Genomic DNA, 19999 nt, shown 5'->3' with positions numbered 1-19999 from the left:
GCATGGTCTAAAAGAACAGTCATTTCCTCGTGCTCACAGATTTTATGAGTCAGGAATTTGGAAAAGGCACTGTGGAGATGGCTTATCTCTACTCTGACGAGGTCTGAGGTCTGGGGCCCTGGCCCTGGCTGAAAAGACTCCATGATAGGTGGGGGATGGGGGAGGGGGAGTTCATTGATGGTGACGCCAGCACATATCTGACACCTAAGCTGAGAGCACTCTAAGACTAAATACTGCCAATTGGGTCACCTATATGTGGACCCTCTGGGAGTGTGGCTTCTTCCCAGCATGGTGGCCTCAGGACAGTTGCCTTCTTGCGTGGTGGCTCAAAGCTGCAAGCATGAGTGTCCCCAAAAATGAGGTAGAAGCTACATGGCTTTTTCTGATGTAGGAGAGAAATAAATATATTTTCCCTCTACCCACTTTACGTTCATTGGTTGGGCTCTGCAAATCAGACTGACAAAAAAACCCACGCAAGAGAAAAACATGCAGCATTATTTACAATAGACAAGACATGGAAGCAACCTAGGTATCTATTGATAGATGAAAAGATAAAGAAGATATGAGATATATGGAATATATATTAGACTGAATGGAATATATTCGTTGATTAAAAAAGACTGAAATCTTGCCATTTATGACAACATTGATGGACTTAGTGGGTATTATGCTAAGTGAATTAGGTCAGACAGAGAAAAACAAATACTGTATGTCATTTCACTTATATGTGGAATCTTAAAAAAAAAAAAAGAAAGAAAGAAAGAAAGAAAAAACAAAACAAAATGGAAACAGACTCATAGATACAGAGAACAAACTGAAGATTGTCAGAGGAGAGGGGAATGGGTAGATGGGTGAAAAAAGTGAAGGGGAATAAGAGGTACAAAATTCCAGTTGTTATTAAATAAAGAAATCATGGGAATGAAAATATACAGCACAGGGAATATAGTCAATAATATAGTCACTTTTATGGTGACAGATGATTACTAGACTTACCATGATAATCACATTGTAGGGTATATAAATATAGAATCACTGTATTGTACACCTAAAATATAACATGATATTGTATCCTAACCATACGTTAATAAAATAAAATTTAGAAAGAGAAAAGCCAACAAGTTTATTAGCACACACACGGGGAACACTCTGTGATGAGTAACTCAAGGGGTTATTAGGACTTGGGCTTCTTATTAACATCTTAACAAAAGAACTATAAATTCTTAGAGAGTGACAAGACAAATAAAATGGACTTCAAGTGTTAGGAAGGCAAACGGTGGGAAGGTAAATATATGGGAGAACTAGTGGGAGGTAAGGGCCAGTTTTAGCAGGGTTTGCTATGGTGCCATCTCCGGCTGATAAGGTCTGGAGTTGTCTCTAGTGATTTACTGCCCTTCTTCTTGGTAGGACAGAGGGAGGACAGCTTTACAAATTTATGTCCTGCATTTAGCCAAGTGGAGAGAAGACAGAGAGCTTTTATTATGGCTTCCTTTTTCTCAAATGCCTTCAGCTCAAAAGAATCATAATATCCAAGTGGCTTACTTTGGGATGGCATATGCTGCTGCCCTCCATTGGCTTGACTTTGAAAGTCACACAGCATCACTTCCACAGCGTTTTATTTGGTACAAGTTTTATTTGGCCACATGCTTGCCTAGGTTTGAAGGGAGGACACACACAGCCTACCTCTCCTAGTGAGGACTCCCTACATTACATTAAAGGTACGTGTATCAGAAAAGAGAGACTGTTGCCCTAACTGGTTCAATTCTGGTCAAGGGCATGTACCTTGGTTGTGGGCACATCCCCAGTAGGGGGCATGCAGGAGGCAGCTGATTGATGTTTCTCTCTCATCGATGTTTTTAACTCTCTATCCCTCTCCCTTCTTCTCTGTAAAAAATCAATTAAAAAAAAAATACACACACACACACACACACACACACACACACCGTATTTTCCGGTGTATAAGACGACCCCCTAATTTTACAGTTAAAACATAGATTTAGGTCTATATTCGCTGTATAAGACTATCCCCCACTTCCGAGGCAACACCAGTTCTTTTTTTAATAGACCGCCTCTCTGACTCTGGCCAATCTATATAGACCCCACTTCCGAGGCAACACCAGTTCTTTTTTTAATAGACCGCCTCTCTGACTTTGGCATCAGGCAAGTAATCAACAGTTGTACCACTGCTTCTGTGTAATGGTTTTTCTTTCTTTTTTTTTTTTTCCTCTGTCTTCTCTTCTGTTACCTTGTTTTCTCTTCTTACTCAAATCTAACCCCTCCTTCAAGATCTGTTCAAATGCTCCCTACCCAGAGAAGTCAAGCTTTCCTGCCACTCCCAGTTTACATGCATTCAGTACACAAACATCACTGAACTCTTGCTACTATTATACTTATAGATGCCACTATACTAGCACTGATTCCCAAAGATAGAATGGTGTGCCACCTAGGCCTTTAAGTGCGTTAGTGTTGTAGTGGAAAAGCAGACCCATAGATACACAGTTACAATATGAAAGGGCAAGTGTAATGATAGAGATGTCAGAGGGCCCCTAAGAGGGGAAGTGTGTGTCAGGAGACTCCAGGAGGGTTTCACCAGAATATGCATCAGTTTTCCAGGTGTGCTCTTTCAGGAATGTGGTCTCTACAGATTAGTCAGCACCAGAGCAGGGAACCATTACTCATTACAAGTGGTCCTGGTGTTGCCCATCAGGTTTAGCTGCTTTTCTGCGCCCGAAGCTGAAATAGAACTGAGACTTAGATATTATCTGTAGGGAGGTGACCTCTGTATCTGGCTGTAAATTTCTCAGTTTGTTCAGCTATCTGTCTCAGTTTCCCTATTCCACTTATCTTGGCTTACCAGCCTGTCCCATAAGTGGATCCTTTAGCCACATTAAGCCTTCAGATGAGACTGCAGCCCCAACTGACATCCTGACTGCAACTTCCTGAGACCCCCAAGCGAGAAGCACCTAGCTAAGGTGCTCCCAAATTCCTGAAATTGTTTCAGCTAGTTAGTGTTTATGATTGCTTTAAGCCACTCTGTTTTGACATATTGCAGAAATAGAGAACTAATACCAAGGATTTGTCTTCCTCCTGACTCCTGAGGTAAATATTAAGAAACCACCTGGCTGGTGTGGCTCAGTGGTTGAATATCGACCTATGAACCAGGAGGTCACAATCCGGTTCCTGGTCAGGGCACATGCCCAGGTTGTAGACTCGATTCCCATCTGGGGCATGCAGGAGGCAGCCTACCAATGATTCTCATCATTTATATTTCTATCACTCTCTCCCTTGCTCTCTGAAATATGTATAATGGACTATAGCCTAGGTTTTTTGGTAAGTCATTTATTTGAATAAGAAATACATAAATAAATAAAAACTCACTGTAAAAGAGTCAAACAATAGAGAAATACAGAGATCAAACAAGAAAATTCCCTCGGAGCCGGAAGGGGCGGAGCAGAGGCGGTGGCGCCTGAGGAGGCAGCGGTGGCTGCGACGGCGGCGGCTCCGGAGGCCGCAGTCCCGGACGTGGCTTCGGGCCCAGCCCCACCATGGTGACGCTCGCAGAGCTGCTGGTGCTCGTGGCCGCTCTCCTGGCCACGGCCTCGGGCTACTTCGTCAGCATCGACTCGCACGCCGAGTAGTGCTTCTTCGAGCGGGTCATCTCGGGCACCAAGATGGGCCTCATCTTCGAGGTGGCGGAGGGCGGCTTCCTGGACATCGACGTGGAGATCACAGGGCCGGACAACAAAGGGATATATAAAGGGGACCGGGAGTCCAGCGGGAAGTACACGTTCGCTGCTCACATGGACGGGACATAACAAGTTCTGCTTTAGCAACAGGATGTCCACCATGACTCCGAAGATCGTGATGTTCACCATTGATATTGGGGAGGCCCCCAAAGGGCAGGACATGGAAACGGAAGCTCACCAGAACAAGCTGGAAGAGATGATCAACGAGCTGGCAGTGGCCATGACAGCTGTGAAGCACGAGCAGGAGTACATGGAAGTGCGGGAGAGGATACACAGAGCGATCAACGACAACACAAACAGCAGAGTGGTCCTCTGGTCCTTCTTTGAAGCGCTGGTTTTAGTTGCCATGACATTGGGACAGATCTACTACCTGAAGAGATTCTTCGAAGTCTGGAGGGTTGTTTAAAAAGCCTTTTTTCCTGATGATCCGAAACTCATAATTCACTGTTTACCAAACATCTTGGTCATTATAATGTCATTTAGTTCATACGTTTTTATTTTCTGAATTGTACATTCACAGCCTAGGTTTCTTTGTGATTAATAGCTATTGGAAAAGTGATAGTGAGAATTTGACATTTGATTGGCACAATTTATTTTAATTCTGCCTCATTCTACAGGCCCTTCCAGAGCTTGAACACTGTAAATGAAATGTAGGCATGTAGTCCTCCTTACATCTTCTTTAGTTTCCAAACTAAAATGCCGTTTGTTCAGGACAGCACTTCACTAAAATGACTGCAATCCTTTGGCCCCTTATCTTGCAGTTCAAGTCATTAAAGATTCATTTTGTTTAGTTCTTATGAGAAACAACAGTCGGAATCGGCATTTTTACCCACCTAATGGCAGAGCGCTGTGCTACCAGGTTTTCATGTTCAGGATAAACACTTTTTCAACCTTGGGTGACGATACGTGTAGCAGCTTAAGGTGACTGTTCCACCTTAGGACACTGTTGCATGCCAGTTTCTCTGCGTGTGTGAGAAAAAACTTCAAAACTGAATTAAAATATGTAAATTTAAAATTGGTGGTGTATCGAATCTGCCCCAGGTTCAGTAAATAAACAATTCTTTTTTTAAAAAAAAAGGGGGAGGATCCAAGATGGCTGCTCGGGTAGACACCTAGCCACAGCAGCTCACAACAATTTCAATGGAATACAACTAAAATGTAGAGTGGACATTGCCCAGAGCTACAGGTAGTCGACTGACTGAAAACTCTACAATAGGAAGGAGGGAGAAAACCAGAAGGAAAATCAGAGGAGCTGAAAAAAAGCCTAAGGTACGGAGACATGCTGCACGCTCGCACGCACCCGCACGCGGAGAGGTCGCAGCCGGAGAGGAGGAGAGGGCTGGGTGCTGCCTGGCGTTCCCTAGCAGGAAGGAAATAGAACCCCCAGCCTGGGCTGAACCCCCGAACCGGCAGTGCTGAGCCCCAAGTTATGGGCCAGACCCTGGGGACCCAGGCTCCGGCAGGGGGAGACGGGGCTGTGAGGCGGAATCCCGGCGAAAGGCGGGGAACCGGAGTCGCGCGCACATGGCGCGCAGAGGACTGAATGTTGACTCTGATGCTGGATTACCCTAGCTGGAAGAAACAAAGCCTCCGGCTGCGGCGCTGAGCCTCAGTCCAGACTGCCCCGAACTCCAAGTCTGGGCCAGTCCCTGGGGACCCAGGCTCGGGCAGGGGGAGACGGGGCTGTGAGGTGGAGTTCTGGGAGCGCGGCGAAAGGCCGAGCCCCTGGAATCGCGCACACTGCGCGCAGAGGACAGTCTGTTGACTCTGATCCTGGACTCCCCTAGTGGGAGGGAGAAAGAAAGCTCCAGACTGGAGGAACGCGACGAGGGTCTGCTGAATCAAGTGATGAAGGCTTAGATCTGGATGTGTTGTTAGTATAGCGCTGGGGTGTTGATCTGTGAGTGCCTTGGGTGGGGCCTGTATGAGGCTGGTTGACCTATTTGGAAATGTCTTTTGTGTGAAGTGTATCATTGGGCATGTGGAGGTATTATTGATATGAGAAAATGCTAAGTAACGGATTTACTATTTGAAAAGGGATTTACTATCGGGGAAAGGGAGGGAGGAAGAGACTGAACATAAACTGGGCACCTATGGATGAGGACAGTGGGGGATGGGGAGGGGGCAGAGGGTGGGGTGGGAACCTGGTGGAGGGGGGAAGAAATGAGGAATCTTTGTAATAATATGAACAATAAAGATTGATTTAAAAAAAAAAAAAAAAAAAAAGAAAATTCCCTCGCATGAATTCTCTACCCTCCTCTGTCCCACATCAACTGTCCTTGGAGGAGGTATTGACATTTTTGTGTGCACTCTTTTAGCTCCTTCTCTGAGGCATAAGTGCCTATTGGCTGCTTTCTTTATCATTTCTTCAGCACCTTATGAATTTCTCTAGCATTTATTTCATTCCATTTTATATTAATGGTTTGCTGTTTTCTTCAGGGACAGCTTCATGGGTTTTCAGCCTGAGCAGTCACATGGGGGGCTGAAATTAGAAGGAGCCTTTGCTTGATTTAATGCTCTGTTGTCACTGTCTTGAAATTCTTTTTTTGTTTAATGTACTTTTATGGATTTCAGAGAGGAAGGGACAGGGAGAAAGAAACTGAAACAATGATGAGAATCATTGATTGGCTGCCTCCTGCATACCCCCTACTGGGGATCTAGCCTGCAACCTGGGCATGTCCCCTTGACAGGACTCGAACACAGGACCCTTCAGCCCGCAGGCCGATGCTCTATCCACTGAGCCAAACTAGTTGGGGCTGTCTCGAAATTCTTAAAGACATTTTAACAAAGAACTTCACATTTTCATTTGTCCTGGGACTGGTTTTCAGATTTATCTTCCACACGATTATAAAGATAGGGGCCCATGGCCGCGATCCTGTCGTGATCATCCTGGATTTCCCCGAGTACCTTGAGAATGTCCACATGTAACAGTAAACATTTGTGAAAATGAAGAGTAAGTTTCTTATCTCTGAAGGGCCCTTTTCATTTTTTTTTTTAAGTCATGCACAGATATCTTTAATGATGATCAACAAACACAGAATAATCCAGAATTCTTCTTCTTATGCTTGAGCCTCACTCTCTCTCTGATTTTTGCATGCTACTCTGAGCTTCCTTTGTTCCATGGAAGGAGCGCAGGAAGAAAAAGGTCTTTGTTTTTCCTTTAGAGAGATCTAGAATCACATTCTCAAGGAGCAACAACTTCTGCCTCTTGCAGCCTGTAAGTCCCATGTTTCAACAATATCTGTACTCAGAGGAGGACTGTAAGCCAAGCATAAAGAAGAAATTCATGTTTTCAGGCAAGCAGTCAGTAGGCGCAAGTGAATATACAATGGAGTCTATCACTGTGATTCTTAATATTTTGTCTTCTGCCCATAGTTCAGCCGGTGACATTCTGCTCGTTTCAGGTGTTCAATGTTCAGTGTTCAGTTTCTGTCAGGGGAAGATTGCCATGACTTCTTGAAAAGAACACATTAGATTTCAGGTTGTTCTAATGAATGATATGGGATTTTTGGACTGAAACACACAGTGTTTCCCTGTGCAGGATCCTGGCTTCCCCAGACTCTTTGTCTGACTCAAAGAATGAAATCACGGACAGAAGATGGTATAGCAAAGGTGGAAATTTATTTTAAAAAATGAGCACAGCCTCCCACGTGGAGAGGAGGAAAGAGTCCCTCCGAATCATTTTTTCCCAGGTTTATAAGGGTTGCAGTTTTTGTGTCTCAATGTCCCCTCTTATTGGCCACTATTCCCCTTTGGTTTGGTCACTAAAGAAACTCCTGAGCTTAAAAGGTCAAACCTCAGGTGGGACATGTGTGGCCCTCCTCTCTTATTGTTTTCCTAATTCTCCTTCTCTGAATGAGGGGCTTCCTTCCCTTTATTTTGTAAATGTGTCTTTTGCTACTTCCAGCTCCCTTGTCTTGTGGAAATGTAACTTCTGCCTCCTCCAAGTCCCCCTCCGCCAAGTCCCTTGTCTCATGGAAAGGTAACTTTTTGCAGGTTGGTAGCCTGTGTTTTTTCTATGGACCCTTTTGATTTTTTTAAAAATACGTTTTTGGGAGGATCCAAGATGGCTGCTCGGTTAGACACCTAACCGCAGCAGCACACAACAATTTCAATGGAATACAACTAAAATGTAGAGTGGACATCGCCCAGAGCTACAGGTAGTCGACTGACTGAAAATTTTACAACAAGAAGGAAAGAGAAAACCAGAAGGAAAATCAGAAGAGCTGAAAAAAAGCCTAAGGTACGGAGACATGCTGCACGCTCGCACGCACGCACGTGCGCAGAGGTCGCAGCCGGAGAGGAGGAGAGGGCTGGGTGCTGCCTGGCGTTCCCTAGCAGGAAGGAAATAAAACCCCCAGCCTGGGCTAAACACCCTGAACCGGCAGCGCTGAGCCCCAGTTATGGGCCAGACCCTGGGGACCCAGGCTCCAGCGGGGAAGACGGGGCTGTGAGGCAGAATCCCAAGCGAGCAGCGAAAAGCAGGGCCCCCAGAGTTGCGCGCACATTGCCCGCAGAGGACTGAATGTTGACTCTGATGCTGGATTACCCTAGCGGGAAGAAACAAGCCTCCGGTGGCGCTGTGCCTCAGTCCGGACTGCTCTGAACCCCAGTCCTGGACCAGACCCTGGGGACCCAGGCTCGGGCAGGGGGAGACGGGGCTGTGAGGTAGAATCCCAGGGGAGTGGCGAAAAGCGGAGCCCCCCAGAGTCGCGCGCACTGCGCGCAGAGGACAGTCTGTTGACTCTGATCCTAGACTCCCCTAGCGGGAAGGAGAAAAAAAAAAAGCTCCAGACTGGAGGAATGCGACAGGGAGCAGGAGCCCCTGCCGGACACCGGCCAGCCGGGCGCCGGCAGGGAGCCTGGCGACGGGGCCCCCGGGGGGCGGTGGGGGGGTGCCCCTGAGCCATCGACCTCTGAGCGCGGCAATGGAGCCAAGGCCGGGGGCTGCTTCCTGGGCGGCGCTGACCCCCGCAACAGGCTGGAGCAGCGCAGGAGCCCGAGGAGAACAAAGGGGTGCCACAGGCCAACCTGCTGAGCTCCCAGGACAAGGAGGAAGAAACCAAAGTTCTCAATATAAAGAAATCAAGTGAGAGCAAAAGATAGTAAAATTACTTAAGAAAGAATACAAAGAAGATCTTGAAAAATCAAAGACTAAGTCAGAACTCAACTCACCAGCCAACATTGCAACATAAATGTGTTTAAAAAAAAAAAAAAAAAAAGGACAGAATGTTGGAACAGCGGTGGCCAGGCCTAGAGTGCCCAGGCACAAGGCAGTGGCAACCGGGCCCGGAGCAGCAACGGCCAGGCCCCAGAGCAGCAGCAGCCAGAACCAGAGCAACAACAGCCAGCACTGGAGCAGCCAGACCTGGGGCAGTGGCAGCCAGGCCTGAGGCGGAGGCAGCCAAGCCCAGGGTGGCCAGTCCAGGAACACCCAGACCCAGAGTGGCCGGGCCCGGAGAAGCCGGGCCCAGAGCAGCCCGGTTGAGAGCAGCCAAGCCCAGAACAGCAGTAGCCAAGCCCGGAGCATCCAGGCTGGGAGCGACCAGACTCGGAGCGGCCGGGCCCGGGGCAGCCGGGCCCAGAGCAGCCAGGTCTGGTGCGGCCAGGCCCGGAGCAGCAGCTGCCAGGCTGGGCGCGGCCAGGCCCAGAGCAGCCGGGTCTAGTGCGGCCAGGCCTGGAGCAGCGGCTGCCAGGCTGGGAGCGGCCAGGCCCGGAGCAGCCGGGTCAGGTGCGGCCAGGCCCGGAGCAGCAGCTGCCAGGCTGGGAGCGGCCGGGCCCGGAGCAGCAGCAGCCAGGTCCAGAGCAACTAGGTCGGGAGCGGCGGTGACCAGACCCAGAGCAGCTGGTTGTGGAACGAACCAGAGCAACAGAGGCCAGGCCCAAAGCAGCCAGGCCCGGAACAGCTCGCTCCTCACCTGCCCCTGCCCCACGGCTGCCTCTCAGACATGGTTGGAAACTTTTGTGGGAACTTGAGGGTCTGCTGAATCAAGTGATGAAGGCTTAGATCTGGATGTGTTGAGTTAGTATAGGGCTGGGGTGTTGATCTGTGAGTGCCTTGGGTGGGGCCTGGATGAGGCTGGTTGACCTATTTGGAAATGTCTTTTGTGTGAAATGTATCATTGGGCATGTGGAGGTATTATTGATATGAGAAAATGCTAAGTAACTGATTTACTATCTGAAAAGGGATTTACTATCGGGGAAAGGGAGGGAGGGAGGAAGAGACTGAACATAAACTGCACCTATGGATGAGGACAATGGGGGATGGGGAGGGGGCGGAGGGTGGGGTGGGAACCTGGTGGAGGGGGGAAGAAATGAGGAACCTTTGTAACAATATGAACAATAAAGATTGATTTAAAAAAATATAATAAATAAATAAATAAATAAATAAATAAATAAAAATACGTTTTTATTGATTTCAGAGAGGAAGAGAGAGGGAGAGAGAGATGGAAACATCAGTGATGAGAGAGAATCACTGATTGGCTGCCTCCTGCATGCCCCTCCTGAAGATTGAGCCCACAACCCAGGCATGTGCCCTTGACCAGAATCAAACCGGGAACCCTTCAGTCCACAGGCCGATGCTCTATCCATTGAGCCAGACCAGCTAGGGCTGGACACCTTTAATTTTTTTTTTTAATATATTTTATTGATTTTTTACAGAGAGGAAGAGAGAGAGATAGAGGGTTAGAAACATCAATGAGAGAGAATCATCGATCAGCTGCCTCTTGCACACCCCCTATTGGGATGTGCCCACAACCAAGGTACATGCCCTTGCCCGGAATCGAACCTGGGACCTTTTAGTCCGCAGGCTGACACTCTATACACTGAGCCAAACCGGTTTCGGCAAGGACACCTTTAATTTTTAAAAACCTGCCATTTCACCCCTAAAAATTCCTAGTTCATTAACTTTTTAGAACAGCTTTTTAAAATCAAATTTTCTACTTTTAGAGTTTGGATGGTGGTGGAGGGAGTGAGCAAAAAAGAAAAAAAAAAAAGAGAAGAAGAAAAAGAACTCATGGATATAAACAATGTGGTGATTTCAAGGGTGGAAGGGGATAGGTGGAAGTGGAAGAGGGCATAGAAGGGATAAATGGTAATAGAAAAAATAAAATTTATTTTTTTAAAAAATATCCTACTTTTTCAAATTTATATTTAAAGATTACCATTTTTTGCCAAAATCGGTTTGGCTCAGTGGATAGAGCAACGGCCTATGGACTGAAAGGTCCCGGGTTTGATTCCAGTCAAGGGCATGTACCTTGGTTGCAGGCACATCCCTAGTAGGGGGTGTGCAAGAGGCAGCTGATCTGTGAGTTTCTCTCATCAATGTGTCTAATTCTCTATCCCTCTCTGTAAAAAATCAATAAAATATATATTTAAAGATAGTTTACCATTTTTTAAGCTTTACCCACCAAATGTTTTTTTTAAAAAAAATTTCCCCTGTTTTATATTGTTTCTTATTTTTTTTTTTTTTCTTTTAAGAGTAAATCTTCACTTGGTTGGCATGTGGATCAGAGGTTGAGCATCATCCTATAGACCAGGAAGTCATGATTTGATTCCTGGTCAGGACACATACCCAGGTTGCTGGCTCGATCCTCAGTGTGGGGCATGCAGGAGGCAGCCAATCAATTATCTTCTCTCATCATTGATGTTTCTATCTTTCTCTTTCTTTCTTCCTCTTTGAAATCCATATATATATATATATATATATATATATATATATATATATATTTTTTTTTTTTAAAGAGTATATCTTCTTCAGTTATTTCATTTATTTTTTATACCTTTTAAAATATATATATTTTACTGATTTTTTTACAGGGAAAGGGATAGAGAGCTAGAAACATCAATGAGAGAGAAACATCCATCAGCTGCCTCCTGCACACCACCTACTGGGAATGTGCCCACAACCAAGATACATGCCCTTGACCGGAATCAAACCTGGTAACCTTCAGTCCGCAGGCTGATGCACTATTCACTGAGCAAAACCGGTTTTGGTGTATTTTTTATACCTATTTTTTTGTTTTCCTGTCTTTCGTGGGGATTCTTCTATGGTTATTTTAAATGGTATAAACCATAAGTTCAGAATAGTAAAAATTTAATAAAAGAGTAGATGTATCTTAGCATTTAAAGTAAAATATTTTCATTATTCATTAAACAAATATCTATGAACTTCCTATTAGATACAGGCATTTTTTCAGACAGGGAGAACACAGCAGACAAGTTCTCTGCCTTCTGGAGCTTGCATTAAGATGGAAGAACAGCCCTAGCTGGCTTGGCTCAGTGGATAGAGTATTGGCTTGCAGACTGAAGAATCTCGGGTTTGATTCCAGCCAAGGGCACATGAGTGGGTTGTGGGTCTAATCCTCCCTAAGGGGTGTGCAGGAGGCAGCTGATCTGTGGTTCTCTCTCATCATTGATGCTTCTATCTCTCTTCCCGTCTCCCTTCTTCTCTGAAATCAATAAAAATATATATTTTTTAAAAAGATGGGAGGATGTAACAATCAACAGAAATAAGGAGAGGGTGATTAAGTAATAGAATATTTCATCTTAGCTAGTTATATGTATGATGAAGAAAAAATACAAATTTGGATACTTTTTTGTTAAGGCTTTAAAAAACATTTTTTTCCCTTGATTTCAGAGAGAAAAGGAGAGGGAGAGAGATAGAAACATCAATGATGAGAGAGAATCATTGATCGGCTGCCTCCTGCACTCCCCCTACTGGGGATCGAACCCACAACCCAGGCATATGCCCTCGACCAGAATGGAACCTGCAACCCTTCAGTCCCCAGGCCAACAGCCTATCCATGGAGCCAAGCCTGCTAGGGCAAGGCTTTATTTTTTTATAAATAGTGAAACATTCCTTTGTAAGTGAATCTTCAGTGAAAATGCCCTGAGTGTGTGTGGGGAAAGGAAGGCTAGCCTGGATATTTATTGATATGAAAAGATCTTTAGATTACATTATTAAATGAAAAATGGGAGTTGCAAAACAATAAGGTATGGGGACCTCAATTTTAGGAATATGTAGGCCTATTATACCAAAAAAAGAAAGTTGAGAAATAGATAACACTAAAACAAAATGAGACCATTTGAATTTGGGATCTATTTTCCAATATCAAGAGAGAAAAAAAAAGGAGGGGGGGGAGTAGGGGGAGTCACTTAATTCTCTGAGACCATCAAAACATGAGCTTTATCAGATTTTATGGTTAACTGGGAGAGGAGTTTTTCCTGATGGCCTGGAGCCAACACTGACAAACATAATTGACAGGGTGATAATTAACGGGAGATCTCTGGTTTGCTTTAATGTGCTTGCTGCCCTGCCTACTTCTGTGGTCAGAATTTCATACTACCTGCAGCAACGCTTTGCACATAGTAGAGACTACATAATCATTTGCTGTGAGCTGGCAGGAAGGAATGTATGAGCTTACTGTGAAATGGAAAACAGATGTGACCACTTTGGAAATGTAATCAAACAGCTTTTGAGGTACTGGGAAGGCGCGTGTTTGCAAACCAGGAAACACCCAACCCCAGGAAGCAGATGCTGGTAGGCTGTTGGTCAAAACATCTTTTTCATAGAAAGCTCTGGGCTCTCTCTCTCTCTCTCTCTCTCTCTTTTTTTTTTTTTTACTTCGGTGACTTTTAAAATTTTTCTAATCTGTCTAGGGAATTTATTTCTAAAATGACATTCTGAGCCACTGCCTCCATTCACAGCAAGCTGGGTTTTGCGATAATTGCCTTTGATGTCTGTTCTGTGGCCTTTCTTCCTCCGGTAACCTCTGTCGCTGTCAATTACCCTGGGAGGCCGCCCACACAATGGAGACTATTGCCTCAGCAACAGCTGTATCAGCAGGACGGCTGAAGCCTGCACAGAGAGCTCAGCCTGCTTCCAAGGGTTTGCTCACACTAAAACAGACGATTTTCCTTTCGACGGGGTATGCCCAGCGTCACGTGGTTTTGAGCAGCAGTTACATCTTAGAGCTCCACTGGATCCTAAGCTGCCTCTACTGTAGGCAAATTGATTCTTTATATATATATATATTTTTTTTTTTATTGATTTCAGAGATGATGGGAGAGGGAGAGAAAGATAGAAACATTAAAGATGAGAGAGAATCATTGACCAGCTGCCTCCTGCACACACCATACTGGCGATGGAGCCTGCAAACCCGGCATATGCCCCAACTGGGAATTGAACTGTGACCTCTTGGTTCATAGGTCTACGCTCAATGACTGAGCCACGCCTGCCAGAATCGAACCCAGGACCCTTCAGTCCGCAGGCTGACACTCTATCCACTGATTTGGGCCGGTTTCGGCCCAAATTGATTCTTAATAGTGCGAGGTTGCAGCTGGCAAATTCAGAGGACAGGTAGAAAGAGGAGGAGATCCTGGCTATGACATGGCACTGCCCTAGAGGTTGTCTTCCATAAACCATTTCTACCTCCCACACCTAGAAACCTTTCCTTGAAGGATTAGGGTATTTTAGGCAGTGCCAGAAAAAAGAACTAACTTTTAGTGAGTAAAAGTTATGGACTGTACAGATCCATTTAATCCTACCTCCTTTAAGAGGTATTATCAGCCCCACTTCACTGATGAGAAAAAAAACGAGGCTTTCATTAGGGTCTAAACTCTGATCTCTTGACTCAAGGAGCTTTGAGGGGGGGGGGGGATGGGACTCAAGATTACTGGCTTATTTGGGGCAGAATGCTCAGTAAATGGCATCGGGACTTTGCTTCATAGGGATGGGCCTAACATAGTCTAATCCAACATATTAGTTGAATTAGATGGAGGAAAATGCTCACATTTAATGCATCCTGATTCAGGGAAATGACTGAAATTTGAAGACTATTGGAAGTACCTCACTATGAACGTCTCACCAGTTTCACAGGTGTCCTGAGTTCCAGCCCATCTCACCTCGACGGTTAGCAAGGACCAGAGCGCCTTTTTCAGACCCTCGCTCTCCAGGTTTTCCCTGTTGGCCGTTTCCCAGTAAGGTACATTAAAGATGCCAGCCATACTGGATAAAGTCATCCTTTGGGTTTCCACTGCCTTCCAGAATTATTACATTTCAGATATGACAAAACAGTGAAAGTTATGCCCATCGTAATGAACTCAATGTCTTTCTGAGCCCAGTCTTAACGATTTTTAAAATCAGCATGTTGTTGGCCCTGGTTGAGTAGCTCAGTTGGTTAGAGCATCTTCTTAATACCCCAAGGTTGCAGGTTCAATCCCTGGTCAGGACACATACAAGTACCAACCAATGAATGAATAAGCAAGTAAAGCAAGAAATCAATGTTTTTCTATCTCTGTCTAAAAATCAATACATAAAAATAAATAAAATTAACAAATTGTTTCCAACAAATGATATTCAAGTCAAATGTCCTTGCAAACCTGACTGTAGGTAGAAGTGGTTTTAAAATTTCTATGTAGCCAAGAAGTTCACAGAGAGTAAAAGGTAGTTTCTCATTTAAAAAAAAAAAAAAAAAAGATAATTTTTAATGTGGGCTAGTGGAAGAACATATTGTCATAGAGAATAATAAATTGTCTACAAACTATGTAAGACGTGTTCTTTACAAATAGAAAAAAAATTTTAATGACTACAATTGATTCTGGAAGGAAAAAATATATATGGCAAGAGAAGTCATTTAACCACTTCTATTGGACCTATGTCATTGGACATGACTTTGTCCCAGGCCAAGTCTAAAATAATGTGTCCTTTCCATTGTCTTTCTTTAAATCAAACTTATCACCATGAGATTCCAGCTGTATGAGAAAAGTTGAACACTTAAAAGGAGCTGAGCCCTAGTTGGTTTGGGGACTAAAGGGAACTGGGTTCAATTCCAGTCAAGGGCACGTGCCCAGGTTTCAGGCTAGATCCTCAGTAGGGTACAAGCAGGAAACAGCAGATTAATGATTCTCTCTCACTATTGATGTTTCTATCTCTCTCTCCCTCTCCCTTCCTCTCGGAAATAAATAAATAAATATAAAAAGTAAATATATATATATATTTGGTATATTTATTTTTTTATATTTTTTTTATAAATTTTTATTGTTCATATTATTACAAATGTTCCTTTCCCCCCCCTTCTCACCCCACCCTCTGCCCTTTCCCCACCCCCCATTGTCCTCATCCATAGGTGCACAGTTTATGTTCAGTCTCTTCCCACATCCCCCTCTCCCCTTTTCCCCAAGAATCATCAGTTCACTCCCCTTCCATACCTCTGATTCTATTATATTCAACAGTTAATATTGTTCCTCAGATTTTTTTTTTAGTTTCCTTGGTTTTTAGATTCACTTGTTGATAGTTACGTATTTGTTGTTCATAATTTTTATCTTTATTTACTTTCTCTTCTGAAAGAACCCCCTTCAGCAATTCATATAATTCTGGTTTGGTGGTGATGAACTCCTTTAGCTTTTTTTTATTAGTGAAGCTCTTTATCTGACCTTCGAATCTGAGTGATAGCTTTGCTGGATAGAATATCTTTGGCTGTAGGTTCTTACTATTCATCACCTTGAATATTTCTTGCCATTCCCGTCTGGCCTGCATGGTTTCTGTTGAGAAATCAGCTGATAATCGTATAGGTCAGTGTTTTTCAACCTTTTTTGGGCAAAGGCACACTTGTTTCATGAAAAAAATCACGAGGCACACCACCATTAGAAAATGTTAAAAAATTTAACTCTGTGCCTATATTGACTATATATAAAGTAATTCTCTTGAATAGGAATCAAATAAACACAAAGAAAGTATTTTATAATTACTTTATTATGAAATATTAAGTAAACAAAATAGTGAAAAATTATAAAATTCTTGTCTTCTGCACCTACGGCACACCAGGCAACTAGTGTGCCACGGAACAGCGGTTGAAAAACGCTGGTATAGGTGCTCCTTTATAGGTAACTACCTGCTTAGCTCTTGCTGCTTTTAATATTCTCTCTTTGTCTTTTTTTATTTTTTTATTTTTTTATTTTATTGATTTTACACAGAGAGGAATTGAGAGGGACAGAGAGTTAGAAACGTCAATGAGAGAGAAACATTGACCAGCTGCCTCCTGCACACCCCCAACCAGGGATGTGCCCGAAACCAAGGTCCATGCCCCCGACCGGAATCGAACGTGGGACCTTTCAGTCCGCAGGCCGACGCTCTATCCACTGAGCCAAACTGGTCCCTGTCTTTTGCTCTTGGAATCTTAATTATGATTTGTCTTGGTGTGGTCCTCTTTGGATTCCTTTTTTTGGAGTTCTGTGTGCTTCCTGGACTTGTAAGTCCAATTCTTTCACCACGTGGGGGAAGTTTTCTGTCACTATTTCTTTCAGTATGTTTTCGATATCTTGCTCTCTCTCATCTTCTGGGACCCCCATAATTCTGATGTTGGATCGTTTGAAGTTGTCCCAGAGGTTTCTTACATCATCTTCAATTTTCTGGATTCTCTTGCCTTCTAGCTTCTGCAGAGGAGTGTCTTCTAGCTCTTTATGTTCCAAATCTTTGACTTGATTCTTGCGATCTTCTATTCTGTTTTTAGGACTCTGTATAATATTTTTTATTTCAGACAATGTATTCTTTATTTCTTGATGATCCCTTTTCATATCCTCATAGGTCTCATTTATTTTATCTGCCTTTTCTAGGAAACTCTTGAAAAATCTTATAAGTGTGGTTTTGAACTCTATATCCAGTTGCTTTTTGTCCTCCATTTCTTTCGTTTGTGATCTATTTGGTTTAGGCATTTTTGCAGGCAGCTTTCCTGATGGGGCGGGGTTTCAGGGTGGAGCCTACAGCCTTGGCTTCCGTCAGCCCCGCCCTATGCGACTCCTGAGACTCAGGGTCCTTCAGTACTTGTTGCAAGCGCCTCTGAGAGAAAGGTGCCCTCGATTTTCGCCTGCTGCCAAACTGTCTATGCTCTTCCCCAATGAGTCCGGTATTGGGGATCAGTTCAGTTGGTAGTGGGATTGGAGGTGGCGTTCAGAGCAGTCTGGAGCCCCTGTCTCCTTCCCACCGGGGCAATCCTGTGGCACAGCCGGCCGGCCCTTCTCTGCGCGCAATGTGCGCGCCTCCGGGACCTCCTTTCGCCGCTCCCCAGGGTTCCGCCTTACAGCCCAGCTCCCTCTGTGTGAGCCTGGGTCCCCAGGGTCTGGCCTAGAATTGGGGTTCAGAGCAGTTGGAGCTGGGCCCAGCACAGTTGGAGCTTTTCTCTCCTTCCCGCTTGGGAACGCCAGCCAGGCACTCAGCCTCCCTCCTCTCGGGCTCCGTCCTCTCTGCGCGCCGTGTGTCTCTGTATCTTAGGCTTTTACAGCTCCTCCGCGCTTCCTTCTGGTTTTCTCCTTGCTTCTTGTTGTAGAATTTCCAGTCAGTCGACTTTCCTGTAGTTCTGGGTAATGTTCATTTTATATTTTAGTTGTATTTTATTGAAATTGTTGTGTGCGGCTGCGGCTAGTTGCCTACCCGAGCAGCCATCTTGGATTCTGTGTCTATTTCTCAAAAGTAAATATTTTTTTAAAAGGGAGCTGAAACTTTGTAGCAAGTCACTTGAGTAGGTATAATAAATGTCACAATTGGGTCTCAAAAGAACTGTTGGCCCAGAAAGAAGCTCACTACAGACTGATTCATTTGCCTCTCAGCATAACCATTATTGCTTGTCTCATTTTAGATTCTTGTAAGTATATTTCCAGTAGGACATGATCTCACTCATCTAGGGGAAATGGTGAACAACATAGACTGATGAACAAGAACAGACCCAGAGATAAGGAGCCATGGGTCAGACTGTTGGACCTCAAAGGGAGGGTGGAGATAAAAGGGAGAGATCAACAAAAGGACTTATGTGCACACATATGAGCCTAACCAGGGGTCAAGGACAATAGGGGGGGATTGGAATGGGGGGTTGAGGACAACTATGTGATACCTTAATCAATAAAGAAATTTAAAAAATAAAAATAAATGTCAAAATTTTATTTTGAACTTGTAAATCTACTTTTGGAAACCATTTATTTGCATGGTAGGTTTAGTTTTAATATGTCCTACTTCTGTGCAAAAATTTCTTGGGCCCCTGAAGTCTCCCTAAGCTCCTTTCAGTGCTTCTTAAATTTTACTGTGCATAGAGAGCTTGTCAAAATGCCACTTCAGCCGGGACCGGTTTGGCACAGTGGATAGAGCGTCGGCTTGGGGACTGAAGGGTCCCGGGTTCGATTCCGGTCAAGGGCATGTACCTTGGTTGCAGGCACATCCCCAGTGGGGGGTGTGCAAGAGGCAGCTGATCAATGACTCTCTCTCATCAATGTTTCTAACTCTCTATCTCTCTCCCTTCCTCTCTGTATAAAAATCAATAAAATATATATATTTTTTAAAAATGCCACTTCAGACTCAGTAGATCTGGGTTGGGCCTCAGAATCTGCATTTTTCACAACATCTCAGGTGATGACAATGTGCTGGTTCATAGACTACATGAAGCAATACTGTGTTTTTAAAATATTTTTTAAAAATATATTTTTATTGATTTCAGAGAGGAACGGAGAGGGAGAGAGAGAAAGATAGGAACATCAATGATGAGAGAGAATCATTAACCTGCTGCCTCCTGCATGCCCCACACCAGGGATTGAGCCTGCAACTCAGGCATGAGCACTGACAGGGAATCGAACTCTGAGCTCCTGGTTCCTACTGAGCCATGCCGGCTGGGCCATAAAGCAAGAATTTAGGCCATAGAATTCTGAACACTTACTGGGACCAGGTCTCAAAAGCAGGAACCAAATAGGTTAATAAAGGTAGACTTTTCATAAGAGGTCATTTAAGAATGAAAGATATATTAATAGAAACTATCCCTAAAACTGGACTTTTTGAGGCCTTTACCATGGAGAAACATTGACAGGTTTTAAGTAAAAAGGGATTCGGTCAAATTGGCTTATTATCACTCCTTTCCTGCTAAGTAAGCACTAAACTTTGGTCCCAGAGTAGATATGAACAATACAAAAGCCACCACTGGAGAAAGTAGCTACCCTGTTTCCCCGAAAATAAGATGGTGTCTTATATTAATTTTTGCTCCCAAAGATGCACTAGGTCTTATTTTCAGGGGATGTCTTATTTTTCCATGAAGAAGAATACGGTACACATTTATTGTTAAATGAAAATAAAGGAAATTTATTACCTGTATACGGTACCTGTATACGGTAGTTTATTACCTGTAGTATGGTAGTTGTCAACACAAACCAGACAAACTGTGAATCCTACAGTATCAAGAATTTACTCATTTATTCAATGACAATCATGTCATCATCTTCTG

The 19999-nt window shown here is 44.3% G+C and overlaps 1 pseudogene across 1 annotated transcript; it reads left to right on the top strand.

The window, feature by feature from the left end:
* The first annotated feature begins 3451 nt into the window (after positions 1-3451).
* Positions 3452-4599, top strand: LOC311626120 (transmembrane emp24 domain-containing protein 2-like; annotated as a pseudogene). The gene has a single exon. The product of its transcript is annotated as a transmembrane emp24 domain-containing protein 2-like (transcript).
* Positions 4600-19999: the final 15400 nt, after the last annotated feature.

This window comes from Pipistrellus hanaki, assembly GCF_964339955.1.
Source record: "Pipistrellus hanaki genome assembly, chromosome: 1".
Taxonomy (NCBI): domain Eukaryota; kingdom Metazoa; phylum Chordata; class Mammalia; order Chiroptera; family Vespertilionidae; genus Pipistrellus; species Pipistrellus hanaki.
This window is presented reverse-complemented; position numbering and strand designations above follow the sequence as displayed.